We start from the raw sequence: 11,431 nt of genomic DNA, 5'->3' as shown, positions 1-11,431 counted from the left end.
GAACTGCCGACTCTTCAAGCTTAACTCGTCACAAGCGTACGCACACCGGCGAAAAACCGTACAAGTGCGACCTGTGCACTTTTACAGCTGCGTGCTCCTCCCATCTCATCACGCACAAGCGAAAGCATACTGGCGAGAAACCCTTCAAATGCAACATGTGCTCTTTTGCAGCTCCAAAGTCCGGCAACCTCACTACACATAAGCGTACGCACACCGGCGAAAAACCGTACAAGTGCAATTTGTGCGCCTTCAGATGTGCATGGTCTTCAAAATTAAATCGGCACAAGCGAATTCACACTGGGGAAAGACCCTTCAAGTGTGATATATGCGCTTATGCAGCGTCAGAGCTAGGGAATTTAAGGTGTCATATGCTGACGCACATTATGGCTGAGGGCTATCGGTGTACCCGGTGCTCATTCACGTGCTTAGATAAGGAGAGCCTCAGAGAGCACCTGTCCGGACACAGGCAGTGAAATAGACGTGCCTATATCATAAATATGTTCCTGCAACTGGTACAATTTCATGCGCCTTACCACATTATTAAGCATCCATGATTAGCCGTCACGCGAGATGTAATTTTCCTAAAATCTGACGGACATCCAGTATTAATCACTTGGTTACTAATGCAGGGAGATAAACGCACGATTTCGCAGGTTTTATTCTTTGTTCACCTATGCGGGCTGCGGCATTGTCTTTCTGATAAGTGACATTTTAGAACTGGACACAGCATCACTGCTTCGATATTTGTCTGAAAGTCAAAGATTGTGTACTGACGGATTTATGTCGCAAAAATTGCGAGCGCACTCAAGCATACTTTTGTGCTATGAATGCGAAAGCATCGGTTTTTTATTTTAATCTCTTAAATTTCATTTATGTTGTGATGATTTTTTTCTTGCATTGTAATGACACGCCCACTCATTAGCATAAACTCATAAGGCAACGCATATCTTACGTTCACCTTTGTTCGCCAAGCAGCAACGTGGTTTAATGGCTTGTGGTTGTATGCTCGCCTCGCAATCTGAAAGTCCTTGATTCAATCCCTTGCATTTGTGGAAGAAATGTTGTTTTTCTGTGTATACCACGGTGACTTCATCTGGCACTCTTGAGACCACTGCAGCTGGTGAACTCTGACACGGCGTTTCGTTCCCCATGAGCCACATATTGGTTTCGCAATGATAAACTGCAGACTACAGCCGGCTTGGCCGCTCAGGGTATGCTCCTTTCTGTAATAGAGCGTCACTTGGTGTAAAACATTCATGACATCTTTGATCGAAATCAATTTCGCTACGCAGAGCTCATTTTCAAATTCCTGCTTACAGTGACAATGGAAAAAGTCGCCCTGCGGACATTCTGTACGTTGCAATAAAATTACCATGGCAGTTCGCCAGGGGGCTCTTGTGTTCACTGCGTCTTGTGGTGTCAGCCGTTGAATCTAAGCTGCTCATTTGCACTTCGACATCGAAAACAGAAAATTTACTAAATGTCTCAAGATTGTGTTACAAGAAAATCGTCAGAATACTCGAACTTTGTTCCATATGAAGCAGACTTCTCAGACTCGCTTCATTACACCATGCATGCGCTCCATTACACCAGCTGATGCGGGGGGCCAGTAGAAAGCCTACAAGTGATTCCCCGTTGAAGCTAAATGAATAAAATCTCTGCCTCTCCCGTAAACGAGAGTAGAGTAAGCATGAAATGTTTATGGGCCTAATGTCATCTCGGAGGACACCCGAACCGCACCGTACAGGAAGGGAGGAACGCCACCACCCGTTCAGCGCAATGCCTTGCCATTTGAACGCGAGGTTTTTTGAGGAAAGGAAATGGCGCAGTAATTCTCTGCCATCTCGGTGGACACCCGAACCGCACCGTAAAGGAAGGGAGGAACGCCGCCACCCGTTCGGCGCGATGCCTTGCCCTTTGAACGCAGCGCTTCTCCCCCGGATCACGTATGACAACGAAGTGTAACGTGGCATTTATGTGCTTTTTGCATGCGTTATTAGAAATCGGAAATTATAATTCCGTGCATTATCAAACCCACAGCTCCACTGATATCTTGATAAACATTGAGAAGGCACTGGCAGCAGTTATTTTTTGTCTCATTTGGAGACCAACCGGCGCTTGCATGCCGGTCGCGTAGGAGGGCTTAGAGAGTCTCGTTAAATCTCGTTAAGTCTCGTACGGTGCCCGGATGTTCTCGTTTCAGAGCCCGGATGAGTGGATTTCAGTGCCCGGATGACTGGAATTCAGTGCCCGGATGAGTTGATTTCAGTGCCCGGATGACTGGAATTCAGTGCCCGGATGAGTGGATTTCAGTGCCCGGATGATGGCTGTCGGTCTCGGCGTGACGTCACCACACTGCCGACAACGGGAGCTAAAAGCATTTCATGCTTAAAACTACAAAAATTGACGGGCGACTACGATAGTCGGTAATGCGAAATTTCAACGCAGCTCTCCACACGCCACCTGCCACCGCTGGAGGGGGGCGTCTTGCGCTGCTAGCCACCCTCCGGGATCTTCCCGTGGCAGCCACCTTCCGCTTGTCCGTTCCTCCACTCTCGTCGTGGCAGGTGGCGTTTCGCTCTTTTACTACCTACCATGGTTGTCATTTGGTGTTGTGTGGCAACGCCGACACGGACGACTACGATGACGAATCCTTGAACAGGGGATAATTAGTTGGTTTCGAGGAAAGGAAATGACGCAGTAACTGTATCGCATATACCGGTGGACACCTGAACCGCGCCGTGAGGGGAAAGTTCAGAGGGAGTTAAAGAAGAAAGGAAGAAAGAAGTGCCGATGTGGAGGGCTCCGGATTAATTTCAACCACATGGGGATCCTTAACGTGCACTGACATCGCACCGCACACAGGCCTCGTCTGCATCGAAATCGGCCGGCGCGGTGCGGTTGCAACCCGTGTACTGCGGCTGAGTAGACGAGCGCGTTCAGTGGGAGTGGGCAGGGAGGGGGATGTCTGTGGTTTAAAAAAAGCAAGTCGAACCTTATTCGTTATGCGTTCCTGATATAGCTAGGGTTAATAGGTTTTGTAAAGCGCTTCGAAACAAACATACACCACTCCGCCAGCACCAAGATGACATCTATTTCCGCAGCATTTCGATGGAAAATAACTTGGGACAGCCGTTGGTCATTGCGCTGACGGGTTTATCATAGCGTCAAAATATCTTTCTTGCCGAACTTGCAGCTGTGCCAGGATCTCGACCGCCATCCAAAATGGCTCAGTGAATAGTGCGCTCGGGTGGTGGGCCCGAGGATGCTGGTCTAATCCCGGCTTTGGAGGCAATGTTTACTTGGGGTCGAAGCTGAAAAGAATCCGTGTGCTGTGCGATGTCAGTGTACGTTAAAGATATCTACGTGATCGAAAATAATCGGAAGCCCTCCACTATGGCAGTGGTTTATCTCCCTGCTTTTCCCACCGACTGCATTTCTTATTAGAGTGAAATACAGAAAAATAGTTTTTAGTTCATTTTTTATTGCGCACGTTACGATACCTTATAAGCTTGAATGACACATTGCGGGCTAGTTGGTTCATAACAAGGCTGAACAGCGAGCTACTAAGGGACAAGAAAGGTGTCGAGACACACACAGCGCTGACCTACAAAAAGGTTTATTTTTTTCACACACTTCGGTAAAAATGTACAGTAGCATCAAGAAAATAAGAACAACAGAGTCTTAAAAAGTCATCGCCACCAGAAATAACAAAGAACTCAGATCATCCAGCTATCGATAAGAATCGCAGTTCTTTATCTTTAAGGGCTATGGAGGGGGTGCTGACACAAGTCTCTTTACGATGCGCGATTTTTACGACTTCAGTGATTTCTCGCGTGGTTTTTTCATCGCACCTGCGCAGCGCAGGTGTTGTGCCCAGCTCAGGAGCACATTTACAATCTTGGAAGTGAATGCCGAGATCACCTGAGATTTGTTGTGTTACACTGTATTTGTGCTCGGACCATCCCTTATTAAGGCATATGCCGGTTTGGCCTACGTATGCATGGCCTCGGGACAAGGGCATTGAACACACGACGCCCTGAGCACAGGAAACGAACCGGTCGCGATGATTTATGATGCATCCTGAGTGCTAACGACCCACTTGATTAACGCGCTTGCAGAGGCTTGGCAAGCGATGCGGAGTTGAAAAGGAAAGATTTATTCCGATTTTTTTTCCTATCTTTCCTAAGTTGTGTGAAATCCCGTGTGTGTAGGGAATGACTGCGACCTTATCCTTATGTCTTATTCTTTTTTCTTCTTTGGCTCGCAACAAGGCCTCAGCCACTGAAGGCATGAGGGTCAGCGGGTAAGCAGCCTGCAGTAATTGGCGTGTATAGGCTGAAAAGCTATCTTACAGTTTTTGGTTTCAGGATTTCTGTTGCAGAAGTCTGTTGATTCATTTTTACAAGAACAACTTGATCTACTAGCAGTTGACAACCCATTTTTGGTAAAAAATGTAGGACCTGCGGTTGATTTCCTATAAGACGACTGTGAAATGACATTTACAGGATCTTCTATCACCGTAAAGGACTTATATTATGCCATCCCTCATGACGACTTGGTCAATTGCATCAAGAACTGTATAGACCAGCATGGAGCTGTAAAATTCCAGAATTCGAGTTGCATTACAACTGCCGGCTTCCTTGAGCTACTGTGTAGTACTTGGTAGAGAGAGGGTGTGGTAGATGGTCCTTGGCGATCACAAAATGAACAAGGGAGGGGAAACTCAGGTTGCTTGAGCCAACGTTTGGACAAGGGGACTTGTCTTCGTCTGGGCAAAGCGTTCATCATTGGCAGGGATTAAATAGGGCCTTCGCTCCGAGAAGGAAGGCCCCGGGGGTGGGGAAGGAAAGTGGTGTGAGAGGTAATGCGTGTCAGGAAGGGGAGGGAGGTGAATCTTGATTCGTTAAGCTGCAATAGTGGAAAAAAACTTATATCCGGGGGGTGTGTAATGAACAAAGGCTTTTAAGGGGCTGCGACGGGGGGGAGGCGCTGGGTGGACCTGGAAAACTCAGATTAGAGGATTAGTCAGGGTGGTACAGGGAAATGAGAACAAGGCAAACAAAATAGGCTGGCACTGGAAGGAGAAAGAAAGGGGGGGGGGGGGCATTTCGAAGGAAGGACAACGCAGGGGGGGGGGGGGGGGGGGGGAATGGCTTGAGTTAAGAGAAAGCCAAAAGGTGGGGCAGAGGGGGTAACAGGAATGTCATGGTTTCCGAGAACTGATAGTAGGGGATTAGGAGAAAAAAAAAGGCGACCAAGGGGAGAGGGCGAGAAGGCCGGAAATGTGGTGGAAGATATGACGTGGGAAGGGTGTAAAGAGCGATAATATACTTATGCGAGGTTCTAGGAAATGGTCAGACCACGTGCAAGACACTTGTTAATTTAAAATTATGCTAACCCTGGAATGCACCTGAGAGATTTTAGGTTTCCTCTGGACATGTTAATCCCTGTTGGTTGCAGTGTTTTAAATTTGTGGATTAGGAATGCTTCTCTGTATTTTCTGTCCCTAGTCGATTTGAAGCCGGACTGAAGAATGAACAATTTGAGTTCGTCGAATTTGTGATGGCGTTGGTTAAACTGGGTCGACACTGCCTTCTGTTCATTCTGTGTTGTGTCAGCCCGGTGCCCGTTTAATCTGGCACTCATTGTTTGCCCGGTTTCTCCGATATATTGTTTCTGGCAGAAGGAGCACTGGAGCATGTAGATAATATTGGACGATGTGCAGTCAAAACTGGTCTTTATATCGAAACTGAAATCGCTTGCCGTACTTTTAACTGTAGTGCCCCTTTGTCTGCTTGTCTTGCATCTAGGTCGAGAGCATGAAGTTACTGTCGGTGGTGGTTTTTTACCGAGCCTAGCATGCACCAGGATGTCCTTCAGGTTTGTGTTGCGTGTGTATGTTACCCTTGGTGCGCCGGGAAATATTTTCTTGAGACGGTCGTTACCAGTTAAAATGGGGTGGTATTTCCGCAGGATATTGTTTGTTTGGAAGCGCGTTTGAGTATTTCATTATAAATGCAGGAGGTCGTTGACTGTTTGCTTTTGTTCGTTTTTTAAGAACTACATCTCGTTTCAAAGTGGTTACTGGTTGGAACGCATTATTAAGGGTTGTCTGTGGATGGTTTCTGGTGATTAGTGTGTTTTTTAGCGAGTGGAGGTGTTTCAGGTAGTCGTCGTCGTCGCTACATATTCTTCTTAGTCTCGTTGCCTGTCCTAGGAATATACCTTGTTTGCAGTGTCTTGGATGATGGCTAGTGAAATCTAAGTATTGTTGTCGGTCAGTAGGCTTCCTGTAAAGTGTGGTTTTGAGCTTGCTATTTTCTAAATGGACAGTGGTGTCAAGGAAATTGACTTGCGTTTTCGAGGCGTTTAAGGTGAATTTAATGCTGGAGTGGCATGAATTGAAATGTGTGACGAATGCCTTCAGGGTCTCAGCCCCATGCTCCCATATCATGAAAATGTCGTCTATGTAACGCAGGTATATGAGTGGTTTTTTTAGAAATGAATTTTAAGTTTAGATTCTAGTAGCCCCATAAAAATGTTCGAATAGGTGGGTGCGAAGGGAGTGCCCATGCTTGTTCCAAATACTTGAAGGTAGTAAGAAGAATCGAATTCAAAGTAGTTGAGTGTTAGTACCAATTCAAGCAGCTTGAGGTACACTTCAGTTTCGTGCGGGTGAGGACTTTGAGTTAGAATTTTGGAGAGTGCGTCGATACCTTCATTTATGGGAATATTTGTGTACAAAGCGGCGACGTCAAGTGTGACAAGTATGCTATCTGCTGGGATAATGGAAGCGTCATTCAGAGACTCTATTATGCGGAGAAAGTGCGGTGTATCCCCGACAGAGGAAGGGAGGTGGGTGGTAATATCTGCAAGATAGTTGTTCAGGAAAATTGATAAGTTCTCTGTGGGCGTGTTATTGTTTGAAACGATAGGTCTGCCGGGGATATCTGCGGTAAACAAGTCTTCTGCGGAAACCTTATGGATTTTGGGAAGTAGGTAAAAGCGTCCTGCCTGTTTGTTTAGCGGATTTAAGAAGTGGTAGTCGGACTGCGTGATTAGTTCCCTTGATAATAAGTTTGCCAGTTTGTTCAGAATCAATTTGCAGAACTCTGAAGTGGGATGTGAATCTAATTTCCTATAATGACAAGGGTTGTTGAGTTGCCTAAAAGCTTTTTTGTATTTTTCGGCCGGCAGGATAGCTATGCTAAATCCTTTGTCTGCAGGCTTAATGACTATATCGGTTCTTAAGATTGACATCCGCGGAATGGAACGGTTAGCTTTTCGTTCAAAACTATGGCATTTGTATCAGTCATAAGTTGCACCTATCCTCAGTGTTCTTTACTTAGCCATGGAAGACAGAGCGCTAAACAGGTCCCTTCAGTGCAACAATGCGAAAGGAATCTTTAGATTCGTGGATGATTACTTTGTGATATTGCAATGCTAGCAGGACGTCCTCACTTCCGAAGTTTCCAAAGTTTTTAGTAATTTTTCAAGCATTCTGACCCATTGGTTTTCGCTCAAGAACTACCAAGAAAAGGCTTCACACGGTTTTTAGATTTAGGAATATATTTTAACCCCAGTCACGTCTGCTGGGCCTTTGTGCCTCGGGCCAACAAACCTCTTACCTCTTTTGATTGAGCGCACTCGAAGCTAGTTAAGCGCAGCATCATCACTTCATGCGTTAACAATGCATTCAACAAAATCCTGCAACCCCAAACTGGAAGATAGCTTCTTAGCCCGGAAGCGCCGATTACTGCAGGCTGGTTACCCGTTTACCCTCTTGTCCTCAGTTGCTGAGGTCTTTTTGAGAGACAAAGAAGAAAAAGAATATATAAGGATAAACTCGCAGTCGTTCCCTACGCACACAAGATTTCACACTACTTAAGAAGGATAGGAAAAAAAGTAGGAATAGATGTTTTATTCTCAGCTCCAGATCGCTTGTCGAAATCGTGTTTCAGGAAATGGTATTTGCATGGTGTCAATGTACTTGAAGTGCACTTCCGTAAATACGTAATTAATTCGTCCAAAGAATACTTAAATTCTTGCAAATTGGCAGTCCGCATTACCATATTCGCAGCAAACTTCAAGTTGCCGTTGAACAATCTCATGCTTACAACTTCACCAGCGCTGTGACGAGGAACAAAGACAGTGAAATAAGGACAGGGACAAGATAGGCTCCACATGATAGGCTCCTTGAGTGTGATAAGAAATGTAGAGCAGAGGCTGATGATGAAGAAGCATTCATTTCAAAGTGCGGTGTATCTGTGGGCTCGTTTTAGGAGCTAGTGTCATTCTATCTCAAATCCACATTTGTTGAATGGGAAGGCAGGCTATTTGTTCAAAAAGCAGGGGTGTGCATTGGCTCAAAAGTGGTACCAGTTCTTAGTAAAATCTTTCTTTATGGGGATAGGTGCATTAAGAGAACCTAGACAAACATGTAAAACAAATCTTCAGATATGTAGACGATTATCTCGTTTTTGTTGAAACCCATGACTTCAAGGCGCACGTGGATGCCATTTTAATGACTTTTGAAAACAGCGGGTTTACTCTGAAATTCTTCAAGCTGCAATTCTTGGATATTAGATTGAATAAAAAGGTGAAATATGTTTGTTGGTCCTTCCTACAATGGTCGGAAAACCTATGCTAAATTATTAGTCTGGACATTCGAATGTAGTAAAATGCGGCATAGCAGTGTCTTGTTTAGGATCTGCACTTACGAAATCATGTGTTCATACTTTAGGCAGCAGTTTCGAACAGCAGGCTCATAGCCTAAGGTTAGCGGGCTTCCCGAATGATGTGATAGCGCTTGCTAGCAACAGAATCGTGAAGAAGATGAAGTCACTTGGTTGAGATGAACCACATGGTGATTCCGGTAATGACAGAATGAAGTAAGCGGTAATACCCTACATCCATCAGTTATCCCACTGGCTTAAGGAGGTTGGTACTAGATATGGGGTTAAAGCGCTCCTTTCGGTCCCTAATTACCTAGACAAGGTTTTTGCTATTGTTGACAAAAGAGCCCGGGAACAGCAGCAAAAAAGAGGGAAAAGAACAAATGCATGCCAAGTGGAGCATGAATCTCCTTTTGTGCCATGAGCAGAAAGAGTGCTCTATGACATATCTTTTAAATGCGGCATGAATTATATTGGGCAAACCGCGAAATGTACAAACCCGCGCTTACGCCAGCATAAATCTTCTTCGAATGGTGCTCCTTAATCAAATCGGTCCCTTCATTACAGAGATTGTCATCTGAACAAACCCGGTATGTTCAAGGTGTAATAAAAAGCATGCTTTCCTCTTCTTAACAAGGCTAAGATTATGTTTAGACATCAAGATCAGTTGACTAGGCAGTTGTGTGAAGCCTATCATATTGACAAGACCAGCGACACGTGCGTTAGCACACCTGTAACCAACCACGAGTGCGAAGTTTCGTATCTGGATTCCTAACTTTATTTTGTGTGCTTTTTTACCAGGAAGTGCAGTAATTTGAGCGAATATAACCTGTGTTTTTTCAAATAAACTTTCAGTTGTTAGTAGAGCTTGTCCCTGACCTTCCATCTCTGTTTTTGTTCCTCGTCGCAGCGCTGGTGAAGTTGTGATGTAACAATTAGCCCAGATCATGGTTTTGCTGCAATCTAATGATCGAAATCGATTTACGCAAATACGCATTTTCGTGTTGGCAATGTATTTAAAGTGTACTTTCGTGAAGACGCAATTAATCCGTCCTAAGTATACTAAAATTCTAACCCATGGGCAGTCCGCGTAAACATATTTGCTTTAAACTTCAGGCTACCGTGGAACAATCTAGGGCTACAAATGACGTTTCAGGGAACAGCGAGAACTCTCTCTTTCCTTTCGCCCTTTCGGTTATGGTAACTTCTAGCAGGAAGCTAATCACCATTTATATTAAACTACGTGCGGAGAACGTGATAGCATTATACCGGCAAGGCGCCTTGGGTACTTCCGGGCCCGAATATACCAGCGAAAAGGACCCTGACTGGCAAGGTCGGCACGCTCCCTTAGACACACGCGTATCTGTTGGTTGACAGTTCAACTCCTGACCTGTGCCTGACGCAAGTTTGAACTAGAAATTCGGTTCCAGATCGCCCCGAGATTTAAATGCGACCAGTGGGGCACCTCTGCGACAATCTGGGGGCCCACAGTCTTTGCGCAAAAAGCGCCTCACCGGGCCAGATAGTGCGTCGCTCTCGGTGGTTATATATAAGGGAAGGCCAGGAATGCTTTGTTTTCAAAAAGCTTGAAGCATCACAGTGGCATCGGGCGCAGTGCGCCATCGAAGCCCTGTACGTAGTTAGAAATTGCACTCCATGAAAATTCTGAGATCCTGCATGAAAATTCTTTCAACCTTGTGGTACAGTGGAGAGCCCAGCTGGCCGAGAAAGGCTGATGACTGTGGCCTTGCACTTTGAATCAGACGAGCACAGCTGGTATAGTGCACAGCCAGAGTACACAAACCCATGCATAGTGCGAACGCGCGCGCGCGCGCACAACACACGCACACACGCACACACACACGCACGCACGCACGCACGCACACGCACGCACACACGCACGCACACACGCATTAGAAAAGAAACGACAGCATCACACCGTAATGTTGGTGGCCATTTCAGTGACTGCTGCCACCCCCAACCAGTGTTTTTAGAGGTGCTCTTAGTAATGTCGGAACACAGTACCCACCAACCAGCAAGGTGCTTCTCGATGGTTTCCACTGGGGCTCGGATATTACGCTTGCTGCTGTGATCGCGATGCAGTTCCTCTATATGGGTGGGAAATGGAGACCCAAATGCTTGCAGGCTTTGTCATCCGTGGTGGACTAGAAAGGCCTTGGCAGCAGAGAGCCAAGTGTTCCGCAGTTTTGTCTGCTTGCCCACACATTCAGCATAGCATACTCTCCACTGGCTAATCAAATCGGCGCCACGGAAGGTAAAGGCAGCCTATCGGTAGCCTTGTGAAGGCCGTAACGGATTTTCAGCGAATATCTCCACTCCCAGACATCGGAACTATAAACTCGGGGCGAAGGTCTTATTTCGCAATGTTAATTTTGAATACGCCGTGTTGGTTCCACCCAAACAGAAAACCACAGTCATCTTGGAACTGAGCCGCGGGTTCGGACGAGTAACCACATTCTGGCAGTTGTTTAGCAGAAGTTTCAAACCCTTCGGGAGTATTCCACAGGCAGCACTAGATCGTCCGCGGCGGTCGTCATCCATGCCAGCTGAGGCGGAAACCAATCTGCTACCTAAGCAGCTCTCGCTCGATGCTCGCCATAGAGAATATACGAGTGGGGGCGACAGACAACCTTGGCGCCGACCTTTATTCACTGCGATGGGGCCGATCGAGGACCCGAAGTGCGCGAAGACCGTGTTTTCCTCAGAGAGACGTAGAATGTTGTCCAGCAGAA

Source organism: Amblyomma mixtum, chromosome 7 (genome assembly GCF_055824585.1).
Source record: "Amblyomma mixtum isolate Tamu chromosome 7, ASM5582458v1, whole genome shotgun sequence".
NCBI lineage: Eukaryota > Metazoa > Arthropoda > Arachnida > Ixodida > Ixodidae > Amblyomma > Amblyomma mixtum.
The sequence above is the reverse complement of the archived record's forward strand: the minus strand, read 5'-3'. Positions refer to the sequence as shown.